Below are 12,826 nucleotides of genomic sequence, written 5' to 3' on the forward strand. Positions count from 1 at the left end.
TACTGACGGACCCCATTGCACACACACACACCTTTAATCAGTGAAGCCATCAGGACAAGGTTGACACAGGACAGGTTTGAAAGAGTCAGGAGGTTCTCCTGAGTGGAGTGTCTCTAAGGTTCCAGAGTTCCTCACTTCAGTGTCTTTCCCATTGCAGTGCACATCGAGACCAGAATGTATCATCAAAAGCAGAAGCTGTGCTGCCAGATGCCAAAGTATTGCTGCCCTCCATCCCAGCAATGCTGCACCCAAACAAAGTATTGCTGCCCCTCACCAAAGTATTGCTGCCCCCCACCTCAGCAGCACTGTCCCCCTATGCAGAAATGCTGCCCCACAGCAAAGTACTGTTGACCCCAACAAAGCAGTGCTAAACTCCACCTCAGCACACCAAGCAGCCTTTCCACCCTCCAACCAAGGGCAAGGAGCCCTCTGTCCCAAAGTGCCCACTCCCTCAGCAGTGCAGGAAGTCCAAACAGAAGTAAACCCCAGGCATGGGACACAGGCCAAGCTCCTTGCAGAACAGAGAACATGAAGCCCACTCCCCTCTCTCAGCCAGCCAGCTGTTAGCACCACTCACCCCCGGCTTCTGGAAGCAGCCACACTTGTGGAAAAGGCAGCACCACGATGGCAGCTTCCTGGATCAACATTTGTTATGAATTAGCAGCCACAATTTCTATTTAGCAAAGGAGCTGGTTCTAAACCATCTAATCTTCTTTGCTGACTTGTATACTTCACCCTGTTGGTCGCTTGGAAACTTAAGCAGCATGCCCGACAAACCTTTCCTAGCACACTTTGTCTCTCCTCCAGGTTTTCAAGCAATTAAACACAATTCCGCTGGCATGAATGTGTCGGTTTGATTACTTCGTCATCGTTGAGTTGTTAACTCCTGCAGATTTTGTATCCTTCTTCCTAAAGAAGAACGCTAGGAGGGCTGGGCATGTGGGTGCAGGTAGACCAGAAGGCATTGGGAGATGCACTTCTCAGCTGAAGGATATTTTCCAAAGTTCTGCCAGGGTAAGGAGGAGAAATTGGCACTTCAGCCACATGGAGACACATCCCCACATCCTTGCAAAACGAGAACAGCCTTTGGACACAGGGAAGATGATGCCCGTCTCGAAAACGGAGGCACAGAAAGAGTATGGGAAACCCAGCCAGGAGCTAAAGAGTAGAGTAGAGACAAATAAATGGAAATTCAGAGAATACTCCAAGGGCTTGTGGGTCAAAATGAATTGAGGACCGGATCTGAAAAACTCTCCCACTGGTCAAAGAAAAGACGAGATTTTCTTCAAGCTAACAAAATGTGTAAGTAGGAGACAGTCTATGAAAAAATCACACATCCATCACACACACATATCCACTGTCAATATTTTTTAAAGTCATAACACCCATTGACTCCCTAGCTTGGGGTTGCTCCTGGGCTATTTTTCTCTCACTGCCCTCTTACTTTCCATTCCCTAAATCCTTGGGTTATTAAGGTAACCTGAAAATTCAGACCCACAGGTAAGCCAAATTTCTGCTTTCTATTACATCCACTACACCCATACCATTCCACTGAATCCTTCTCTCATAAAAAGTCCAAAATTGAGGTCTTAGCATCTTTTTTCCTATACCTGCCTCCCGTTTCACATTTCTGGGCTACAAGGGAATCACTGAAAATCCGCAGAAGGACCCAAAGGAGCCAGAAAGGAACAAAACATAAACTAAATGTGTGAATTATCCCTAACATAGATCACAGAGCATGTTGAATTCAGAATAAGCAAATGAGAGAAGTTTTAGTTTTAGTTTAGCATTGCTTCCATGGTTGGCTAGTCTCTTCTTCCTCCATCAAATCTGTTCATGCCCTTCAGTGAGACTCCATCCATCTACCTATTGATCCATCACCAATCCATCCATCCAAACCAGAAATGCATTCTTGCATTCTTGGTAAGTATCTCCCCCTCCCTTTGGTTAGAATGTGATGGGGGCTGTGGAAGCACAAACTACACACAAGCCTCCAGGATTCTTGGTTTAATCCCCGTAAGTAAACCAAGCTTGGACCCTCAAGACAACAAAAATAAATTTGACCGGAAGACATCTAATTCGTGAATGACTTGGAAGACACAGATACCACATTCCTGCCCTCGGAATTCAAAGGAGACAGAGAGAGAACACTGAGGCCTGTTGAGGGGAGGAAGGAGAACTTGGCCATCTGTGTTGTCATGGCATCCACCACAGGACTCCCAGAAAACTTCTTTCCAGGAAGAACACCGGGAGAAGGGAAGTTCAGAATGGAAGGACAGCGGGATGTGTGTAAGTAAGCAGGAGTGTGTTCCAGGACTGCGTAGAGCAGCAGCCAATGCTGGAAGTTCTAGTTGTTCCCAGGAGGCCAGTTTTCAACCTCTCAGCCCCTGTCCATGGTGAAGAGAGAACATAGCCTCTGCAGCGGCCTCCACCAGGTGAACAGCACAGAAAGCTGAAGGGCGTGTCCAGTTTCCAGACATGTGTCTTAAATATTTCCAACAGAGCATTGCATTCAACAGAACTCAAGGATGACACACAAAATGAATTGAAAAGCTGCAGACACCTTAAGTGAACTGCCTGAAAATGATGAGCTCTTTGAGCCAATTCCCCACCCTCAGATACCTCAGTCCGCACAGGCTCCAAGTAGCTCCTCTCTTGGCTCACATACATGACGTTGCCCCAGAGCTCTCATTTGGGTTCTTACTCTCTATTTCGTCCCCCTCCCTCCCTCAGCTGATTCAGACAAGGCTGAATTTTGCCTCTCCGGGCTTCACTTAATTTTCTCCTCCACTAATGATCATAGTTCGGTGTGCGCACATGGGCTTATGTGCGGACCGTCCTGCGGAATTTTCTTTTATCCCGTCGTTATGGGTTTGGATGCCAGATGCATGCCTATGATGGACTGAATCCAATACTTCCCTAGGCCTCAGTTTATTCATGTGTATAGTGGGCAGAATAATACGTGCAACTTGAGGTTGATGGGGAGGAGTGTTCAATGAGACAATGTAAATAAATAGTAAGTAGGATGTAACACATAGTAAATTTTGGATGAATGTCAGCTCTTGCTTTTATTATTATTCTCCACTTTCTGACAGAGCAGCAAGACCCTCCACTTATTGCCACCAACCTGTCGACATAGGCTCCACACCTTTAGCAAAAACAAGGTGTGAGGGTAAGGGCACATCTTGGGGACAAGGAACAGTTGTGTAGACCAAAGCATCTGTGGGGTGTTCACAGGCAGAAGTGACATTTAGTGCAGGGCCTATTCACCCCATTGGATGGTTGCAATTTTCTTCCACAATATTCCCCTTTGTAACACTTGCGCACGATGATTCCTGCCCTTGAGGCAGTCCTGGGAAGCTCTGGCCCATAGTGACTTTTCCCTATCAATGTACACAGCCAGCCATGTCTTTTGGAGGCAAACCCTCCTCCCAGGAGGAGGCTGAAAAGCTGAGGAAGCATGGAGAGGGCACAGTGTGTGCCAAGCGCTCACACACAAAGATACCACCATATTGAAGCAGGTTTGGTCTTCGTCTGAGAGGTAAGGATGAGGTGCAGAGAAGCCCCTTACGTGTTCAGTGTAACAACACCTTGCACATGGTGGAGGTGAGATTCAAAGATGAGGTCCTTATCTTTGCAACAAGGCAAGTGCTCTGACCATGCTAGTGGCTGGAAGAAGCATAAAGCCTGGATCATATCTCTCCAGAACTTACTACTCAGTGATCAGTTGGGAAGGCAAAGGTAGTAGGTTCACACAGTCACACATTCACAGGTTTTTATTCAGGGGTACACGATCATATCAAAGACACACACGGGGTTGTTATTCAGTGTAAATTCTCCAAGTGTGGAGACTTCCACTGACCACTGAGAAGAGAAGTTGCAGCAGCGTCCCAGAGGCCCCCGCTGGGACAGGCGTCGGCCTCCCAGCTTCTCCATGCTGTATGACTCAGCTGGCTGCCTGTCAGGGTGGGCGCAGGCATGTAGGCCGGCAGGGCAGTTGGTGCAGAGCCTGGGAGCCTCCTGTTACAGAAGTTCTTTTCATGTTTTAACTATGGAGTCAGCAACACCTGTGCATACGTCTTGACCCTCAGCCCTGTGCACACTCACCCTCGCACACTCAAGTTCATATTCCCACAAAGATTCATTCATGACCCCTCACATGAGGCCACCACACAACACACAGAGACAAACAAGCAGAAGCTGTCAATCACCATGTAATACATCTTCACTCACCCACACACACTCACAGACACTCCAATGCACCAACAGACATGCTCACATTGTCTTTCTTGTTCATGCGCATCGCTCCAGAGCATACAGTTCAGAGCCTCCCCAGGCTTCTGCAACATTCCAGCAGAGTATCAGCCCCTTGACCTTAAGTGAATTTCCAAGCAGAAACATCCCCGGATGAAGGGGCTGATGCTGAGGCCTTCAAAAGAAGGCGTCTTCCTCAGGGAAGAATATACTTACATCTTCCAAACAAAGAAATTCCCTAAAAGGTAGTATAGTGCAAGAAAAAGAACACACACATCCTGGAGCCTGGCAGGGCTCGGTTAACTCCTGTCTTCCCTACATTTTCCTTAAGTAACCTTAGTCAATGGAACCTTTCTAAGCTGTAAAATGAGAACAGCTTTCACTTCAAGGCCTGAATGAGAAACTCGAGCAGAGATTCTGATAATCAGGGGAGGACGTCCCCTCCCTCTTCCTCTCAGGACAAGACCCCTTGTAAAGGGAGGACATCTCTCAGCGACCCAGGTGATGGCACACACCTTGCCGTGCCCTAGGTTATCCCCAGCTGGCGATGGATTTCAGCAGAGAGACTCTAGTTCCAGCCACCAGGAATCCATTGTCCGGAACCCTGTCTGTTGATGTGGCCGGCACCAGAGGGTCAGTGCGGCCTTCCGCTGCATATGTGTGCATGAGTCCCGACCTGGTGTTCCTTCACAGATGCCTGGCACAGAAGATACAGTGGGCTTAGCCGGTACCCAGGTTCTGCTGAGACCTGCTTGGTCCCAATTGTCCCTTCTGCCTTTGTGTGTGTGTGTGTGTGTGTGTGTTTGTATATGAGAGTCAGAGGTTTGGAGGAAGAGAAAGAGTGATGCTAACGAATGTCAGGGAAGAATACCATTCCAAGTGCCCAGGATAAGAGTTTAGTTATAGCTGTGGATTCTAGAGGACATGTTCCTCTGTCCTCTGGTGGTAGATGCAATACTACAAAATGCATGCTTGAGATATCAGATTCCACACCCAAAAAAAAAATCTGTTCTGGGCAGTGAGGGCTTAGGCCAGAAAAGCTGCACTGGATGTAACACCAAAACTCATGCATCTTCAGATGTTCACATTTTCTCTAGTTACGCAGGCCTTGCTACGGCCACAACTGGGTTTGAGTTCTTCAGCTAATCCAAGCCAAACCATTGAAAAGTAGCTACAGAGTTGGAAGCAGTAGGCGGAGAAGAGGATGTGAAGCAGTTTAGGGGCCAGGGAGGCTCTGGCCCTCCTTGCTGACCACCGTTCCCAGCGCCTGGTGCGTTGTGTGAGCTCACTACGTCTTGATGAATTATTAGTTATCCCAGATAACCTGCCCCACGTGGCCTTTCTTCTCTGCTACTGGGGACCTGAGCTGAAATCCCTCTCCAAGCCTATCAGGGTTGCTTCTGTCAGTGTGACAACAGGCGGAAGGTGTTCTTCTCCCTGGAAGGCCTGGAATCCTCTGGGCTTCCCTCGGTGCCGAGCCCATGCATACCCTGCCGCTACGGTGAGTCCCGGAGGAGACAGCATGGATTTCCAAGGCTGCCTTCTCTTGCTGAATTGTGAATTCCCAAGATCTAGGTATACTGTCGGGCCTTGAGCTGAGCTGTGGCTAAATTCCAGCTCTGAGAATGAAACGTGCCATCCTCAGGACTAGCTTGCCCATTTCCATTTCTGTCAGTCAAGGTTTGAGGACACTGGTAGCAAGTGCCACTAGTTGCCTTCAAATGTGGCAATGACCTCCTCCCTACTTCTAAGAGTGTGCTTTGCCCCAGCTTTCAGAGCTGGATGCCACGGATCACCCACCCATTGTTGAGCCCTTATTCTGTGCCCAACAGTGTGCACATGCTTACACATGTTGTCCAAAATAAGCCTTTCAGCTGCCATGCAGAATGGGGTTATCCTGTTTAGCAGATGAGGAAACTGAGGTTCAAAGATGTAAAGTGCCCAAAGTCACCCAGCTAGCGAAGATCAGAGCGCCAGTCAGAACACTAATTGGGGAATTATTTAAGATATGTTTCATCCTTTGACGGATGTTGTTTCAGCCTTTTCTTCCTGGACCCTGCCCTGTGGCATCCCTCTTCATTCTGGAATCTCTAAGTGGAAGGGGAAGCACACATCAGGCCTCAGGCCCTGTGAGATCAGATTCCAGGAGCCATACCGGGTGACTCGTCCAGCAGCCCATGCCAGGTCAAAGTTTCTTAGCCCCCAGCCTCTCTGCCTTATGATAGTCATTTCCCTGGGAAGCCTGCAGTCTGTGTGACTTATACACCTGTAAGAGATATACGTACTTTCAACTGTAACTGTCCAGTTTCTGTGAATGAAGACTAATGTTTTGCTGACCAAGAGGCAGGAGAGAGAGCTGCAGCCCCCATTTTTGGTTTATAGTGCTGCAGGTGAAAAAACAAAGTGGCTTGCCCAGGTTTGTTTCCAGTTCAGGCTGAATGTGGCTCTGAATCTACGTTAAGTCAAGATCTCAACTTTGCTGATTTCACTGGGTCTCCCCAAAAGCCACTCATCCCTCAGTAGTCATTTCTCTTACAACAAGGCTCACTGTGTACACTGATTGGCCCACACCTTCCCCCACCAACCGGAATATCCTGGAACACTACCCTCACCGCTCCCACACCCAGCAGTGTCCTGAGTGCTTGCTTAGCACCATCCCAGACGTCAAGGTTCTAGGGTAAACGTCATGAGTTAGTTTGGATTCACGAGGAAGCCACGGCTCATAAAGTGATGGGGAAATGGGGCCAATGCTTGCATGAAGGCACTGTCAACTCCAAGCGCCGTCTAACTGAGAGTGAGTTTGCCAGCCCAGGAGATGAGTAAAACCTGAACTATGAGGAAGGGAAGATGCATCCTATTGTGACTAGGGCCTAGCACGCACCAATCGTAGGTCACCTCATGGCTTCCAAGAGGGATTTGAGACTTATAAAAGGTGTGCAGCCAGAGCATCCCCAAAGACTCAGCATCCCCAAGTTCCAGCCACTGGTGAACTAGGGTAAGTCGGGCAAAGGAACGCCTCTCCTGGGAGCCTGGGTCTACCTCGTTCCAAACTCTGAGGGCATCTGGGGCTTGAGCACTCTGTGGCTGGTCAGAAAGAAAGGCCTCGTGTGGGTACCTCTCTCCTCCGTATCATTTGGGACCCACCTCTTTTGGGCTGAAAGTCAACATCTGAAGTGTGTGGGGTGGGGCCTGAGATGGGGGTCCAGGGTGTGCCCAGAGTCTGCTGATCAACCTCCTGGTGGCATGTGTGGTGGCTCTGTTGTCGTGGCCAGGTGCTGAGAGGGGCTGCTTAGGAGAGGGTGGCACCAACTGTGGGGCAGGGCTTCCCTGAAGGGAAAGGCCAGTGCAGGGAGGGAAGAAAGCTCCTCAGGGAGCAGGGGTCAGAGGCACAGGGAGCTCAGAGCAGCAAGGACAAGAAGAGGTGGTACAGTGGCCAGGTCCTGCTCTGGGAGTCGGAGACCATAGGTCTACCCCCGTGTGCTCAGTGCCTGGGAATCCATGACTTCCCTCTCTAAGATTTTGCTTGCTCACCTAGAATTTAGAATCGATCTAAACGGTCCTTTTGGCTCTAGATGCCTCTCTTTTATGAATTCTCTTAGAGAGTAGTTAAAATGCTCAATTACAATTGGTAGATATTTATTTAAAAAGTCAAAATCTTTACAAGAGTACTCAACATGTTTTGGTTCTCGTGTGTGTGTGTGTGTGTGTGTGTGTGTGTGTGATCACGTGAGCACACACACACACATACCTTTAAACTCATATTTATCTGTGTATTTACATGCTTTTGTGTGGAGTTTCATAGGCTCATTTAATCCGTACAACAACTGTAAGAAGAGTACAGAGAAGTTAAGTAACTTGCTCAAAGTCACACAGCTGGTTAATTTTTGAGAGAGGACTCAGATTTGAGAAAATCGTATTTTAATTCCACAGTATCTGCTGTGGCAGGATAATACTTTTTGTTCTCATTACCCCTGTCCTTCCTTCTTACTCTTTCCTTCTCTCTCCTCTCTGCCTCTTTCTGTCTGTCTGTGTCTCCCTTTTTACAGCTTTGTTTTTTTCTACCCCCTCCATTTCTCTTCTCCTTTCTCCCTTTTTTCCTCTCTTCCTTCTTTCCATCCTTCCTTCCATATTTCTTTATTTGTCTCAATTAAAACCTTGCAATGGCTTACGAACTGTAGCTACAATTTATACTGACGCACCTCATTGCACACACACACACCTTTAATTGGTGAAGCCAACAGGACAAGGTTGGCACAGGACAGGTTTGAACGAGTCACGAGGTTCTCCTGAGTGGAGTGTCTCTAAGGTTCCAGAGTTCCTCACTTCAGTGTCTTTCCCATTGCAGTGCACATCGAGACCAGAATGTATCATCAAAAGCAGAAGCTGTGCTGCCAGATGCCAAAGTATTGCTGCCCTCCGTCCCAGCAATGCTGCACCCAAACAAAGTATTGCTGCCCTCCATCCCAGCAATGCTGCACCCAAACAAAGTATTGCTGCCCCTCACCAAAGTATTGCTGCCCCCCACCTCAGCAGTTCTATCCCCGTCCACAGCAATGCTGCCCCCCAACAATGTATTGTTGGCCCCCACCAAAGCAGTGCTAAACTCCACCTTAGCACAGCAAGCAGCCTTGCCAGCCTCAACCCAATGTCAACTCTGTCCCAAAATTCCCACCCGCTCAGCCATGCCAGAAGTCCAAACAGAAGTAAACCCCAGGCATGGGCCAGAGGCCAAGCTCCTTGCGGAACAGAGAACATGAAGCCCACTCCCCTCTCTCAGCCAGCCACCTGTCAGCACCACTCACCCCCGGCTTCTGGAAGCAGCCACACTTGTGGAAAAGGCAGCACCACGATGGCAGCTTCCTGGATCAACATTTGTTATGAATTAGCAGCTGCAATTATTTCCATTTAGCAAAGGAGCTGGTTCTAAACTGTCAAATCTTCTTTGCTGACTTTTAAACTTTGCCCTGTTGGCTGCTTGGAAAGTTAAGCGGCATGCCCGACCACCCTTTCCTAGCACACTTCGTCTCTGCTGCAGTTTTTAAACAATTAAATACAGTTCCGCTGGCATGAATGTATCGGTTTGATTATTTTGTCATCTTAGAGCTGTTAACTCCTGCAGATTTTGTATTCTGCTGCCTAAACAAGAGCCCTAGGAGGGCTGGGCATGTGGGTGCAGGTAGACCAGAAGGCATGGGGAGATGCACTTCTGAGCTGAAGGATATTTTCCATGGTTCTGCCAGGGTGAGGGGGAGAGATGGGCACTTCAGCCGCATGGAGAAACATCCCCACATCCTTGCAGAATGAGAACAGGTTTTGGACACAGGGGAGATGATGCCCATCTCGAAAACGGAGGCACAGAATGCATAATGGAAACCCAGCCAGGAGCTAAAGAGTAGAGTAGAGGCAAAGAAATGGAAATGCAGAGAATACTCCAAGGGCGTGTGGGTCAAAATGAATTGATGACCGGATCTGAAAACTCTCCCACTGGTCAAAGAAAAGACGAGATTTTCTTCAAGCTAATAAAACGTGTATGTAGGAGACAGTCTATGTAAAAATCATACATCCATCACACACACATATCTACTGTCAATAATTTTTAAAGTCATAGCACCCATTGATTCTGTAGCTTGGGGTTGCTCCTGGGCTATTTTTCTCTCACTGCCCTCTTACTTTCCATTCCCTAAATCCTTGTGGAATTAGGGTAACCTGAAAATTCAGGCCCACAGGTAAGCCACAGTTCTTCTCTCTATTACACCCACTACTCCCATACCTTTCCACCGAATCCTTCTCTCACAAAAAGTCCCAAAATTGAAGTCTTTGAGTCACTATTCCTATAGCTGCCTCCCATTTCATGTTTCTGGGCTACAAGGGAATCACTGAAAATCCGCATAAGTACCCAAAGGAGCCAGAAAGGAACAAAACGTAAACTAAACGTGTGAATTAGCCCCAACATAGATCGCAGAGCATGTAGCATTCAGAATAAACTAAAGACAGAAATTTTAGTTTTAGTTTAGCATTGCTTCCATGGTTGGCTGGTCTCTTCCTCCTCCACACCTCTGTTCATGCCCTTCAGCGAGCCTCCATCCATCTACCTATTTATCCATCACCAATCCATCCATCCCAACCAGCAATGCATCATCGCATCCTTGGTAAGTACCTCCCCCTCCCTTTGTTTAGAATGTGATGGGTGCTGTGGAAGCACAAACTCACACACAAGCCTCCAGGGCTCTTATTGAATCCTGGTAAGAAAACCAAGCTCAGAGCCTCAAGACAACAAAAAACAATTTGACCCGAAGACATGTAATTCATGGATGACTTGGAAACCACAGATACCTCATTCCTGCCCTCAGAATTCAGAGGAGACAGAGAGAGAACACAGAGGCCTGTTGAAGGGAGGAAGGAGAACTTGGCCATCTGTGTCATCAGGGCATCCACCACAGGGCTCACAGAAAACGTCTGTCTAGGAAGAACACCTGGAGAAGGGAGGTTCAGAATGGAAGGACAGCAGGATGTGTGTAAGTAAGCAAGAGTGAGTTCCAGGACTGCGTAGAGCAGCAGCCAATGCTGCGAGTGCTAGTTGTTTCCAGGAGGCCAGTCTTCAACGTTTCAGACCCGGTCCATGGTGGAGAGAGCACATAGCCTCTGCAGCCACCTGCACCAGGTGGACAACACAGAGAGCTGGAGGGCGTGTCCAGTTTCCAGATCCATGAGTCATAAATATTTCCAACAGAGCGTTGCATTCAACAGAACTCAAGGATGACACACAAAATGAATTGAAAAACTGCAGACACCTTAAGTGAACTGCCTGAAAATGGTGAGCTCTTTGAGCCAATTCCCCACCCTCAGATACCTCGGTCCGCACAGGCTCCAAGTAGCTCCTCTCTTGGCTCACATACATGACGTTGCCCCAGAGCTCTCATTTGGGTTCTTACTCTCTATTTCGTCCCCCTCCCTCCCTCAGCTGATTCAGACAAGGCTGAATTTTGCCTCTCCGGGCTTCACTTAATTTTCTCCTCCACTAATGATCATAGTTCGGTGTGCGCACATGGGCTTATGTGCGGACCGTCCTGCGGAATTTTCTTTTATCCCGTCGTTATGGGTTTGGATGCCAGATGCATGCCTATGATGGACTGAATCCAATACTTCCCTAGGCCTCAGTTTATTCATGTGTATAGTGGGCAGAATAATACGTGCAACTTGAGGTTGATGGGGAGGAGTGTTCAATGAGACAATGTAAATAAATAGTAAGTAGGATGTAACACATAGTAAATTTTGGATGAATGTCAGCTCTTGCTTTTATTATTATTCTCCACTTTCTGACAGAGCAGCAAGACCCTCCACTTATTGCCACCAACCTGTCGACATAGGCTCCACACCTTTAGCAAAAACAAGGTGTGAGGGTAAGGGCACATCTTGGGGACAAGGAACAGTTGTGTAGACCAAAGCATCTGTGGGGTGTTCACAGGCAGAAGTGACATTTAGTGCAGGGCCTATTCACCCCATTGGATGGTTGCAATTTTCTTCCACAATATTCCCCTTTGTAACACTTGCGCACGATGATTCCTGCCCTTGAGGCAGTCCTGGGAAGCTCTGGCCCATAGTGACTTTTCCCTATCAATGTACACAGCCAGCCATGTCTTTTGGAGGCAAACCCTCCTCCCAGGAGGAGGCTGAAAAGCTGAGGAAGCATGGAGAGGGCACAGTGTGTGCCAAGCGCTCACACACAAAGATACCACCATATTGAAGCAGGTTTGGTCTTCGTCTGAGAGGTAAGGATGAGGTGCAGAGAAGCCCCTTACGTGTTCAGTGTAACAACACCTTGCACATGGTGGAGGTGAGATTCAAAGATGAGGTCCTTATCTTTGCAACAAGGCAAGTGCTCTGACCATGCTAGTGGCTGGAAGAAGCATAAAGCCTGGATCATATCTCTCCAGAACTTACTACTCAGTGATCAGTTGGGAAGGCAAAGGTAGTAGGTTCACACAGTCACACATTCACAGGTTTTTATTCAGGGGTACACGATCATATCAAAGACACACACGGGGTTGTTATTCAGTGTAAATTCTCCAAGTGTGGAGACTTCCACTGACCACTGAGAAGAGAAGTTGCAGCAGCGTCCCAGAGGCCCCCGCTGGGACAGGCGTCGGCCTCCCAGCTTCTCCATGCTGTATGACTCAGCTGGCTGCCTGTCAGGGTGGGCGCAGGCATGTAGGCCGGCAGGGCAGTTGGTGCAGAGCCTGGGAGCCTCCTGTTACAGAAGTTCTTTTCATGTTTTAACTATGGAGTCAGCAACACCTGTGCATACGTCTTGACCCTCAGCCCTGTGCACACTCACCCTCGCACACTCAAGTTCATATTCCCACAAAGATTCATTCATGACCCCTCACATGAGGCCACCACACAACACACAGAGACAAACAAGCAGAAGCTGTCAATCACCATGTAATACATCTTCACTCACCCACACACACTCACAGACACTCCAATGCACCAACAGACATGCTCACATTGTCTTTCTTGTTCATGCGCATCGCCCCAGAGCATACAGTTCAGAGCCTCCCCAGGCTTCTGC

The 12,826-nt window shown here is 48.3% G+C and overlaps 1 long non-coding RNA gene across 1 annotated transcript; it reads left to right on the forward strand.

Moving 5' to 3' along the window:
- Window positions 1-7,214: 7,214 nt before the first annotated feature.
- LOC307048863 lies at window positions 7,215-9,321 on the forward strand. The gene is made up of 2 exons (XR_013810725.1): window positions 7,215-7,249; window positions 8,600-9,321. It is a non-coding gene; the product is annotated as an uncharacterized lncRNA (long non-coding RNA).
- The last annotated feature ends 3,505 nt before the right edge of the window (window positions 9,322-12,826 follow it).

Source organism: Hyperoodon ampullatus, assembly GCF_949752795.1.
Source record: "Hyperoodon ampullatus genome assembly, chromosome: 2".
Taxonomy (NCBI): Eukaryota; Metazoa; Chordata; class Mammalia; order Artiodactyla; family Ziphiidae; genus Hyperoodon; species Hyperoodon ampullatus.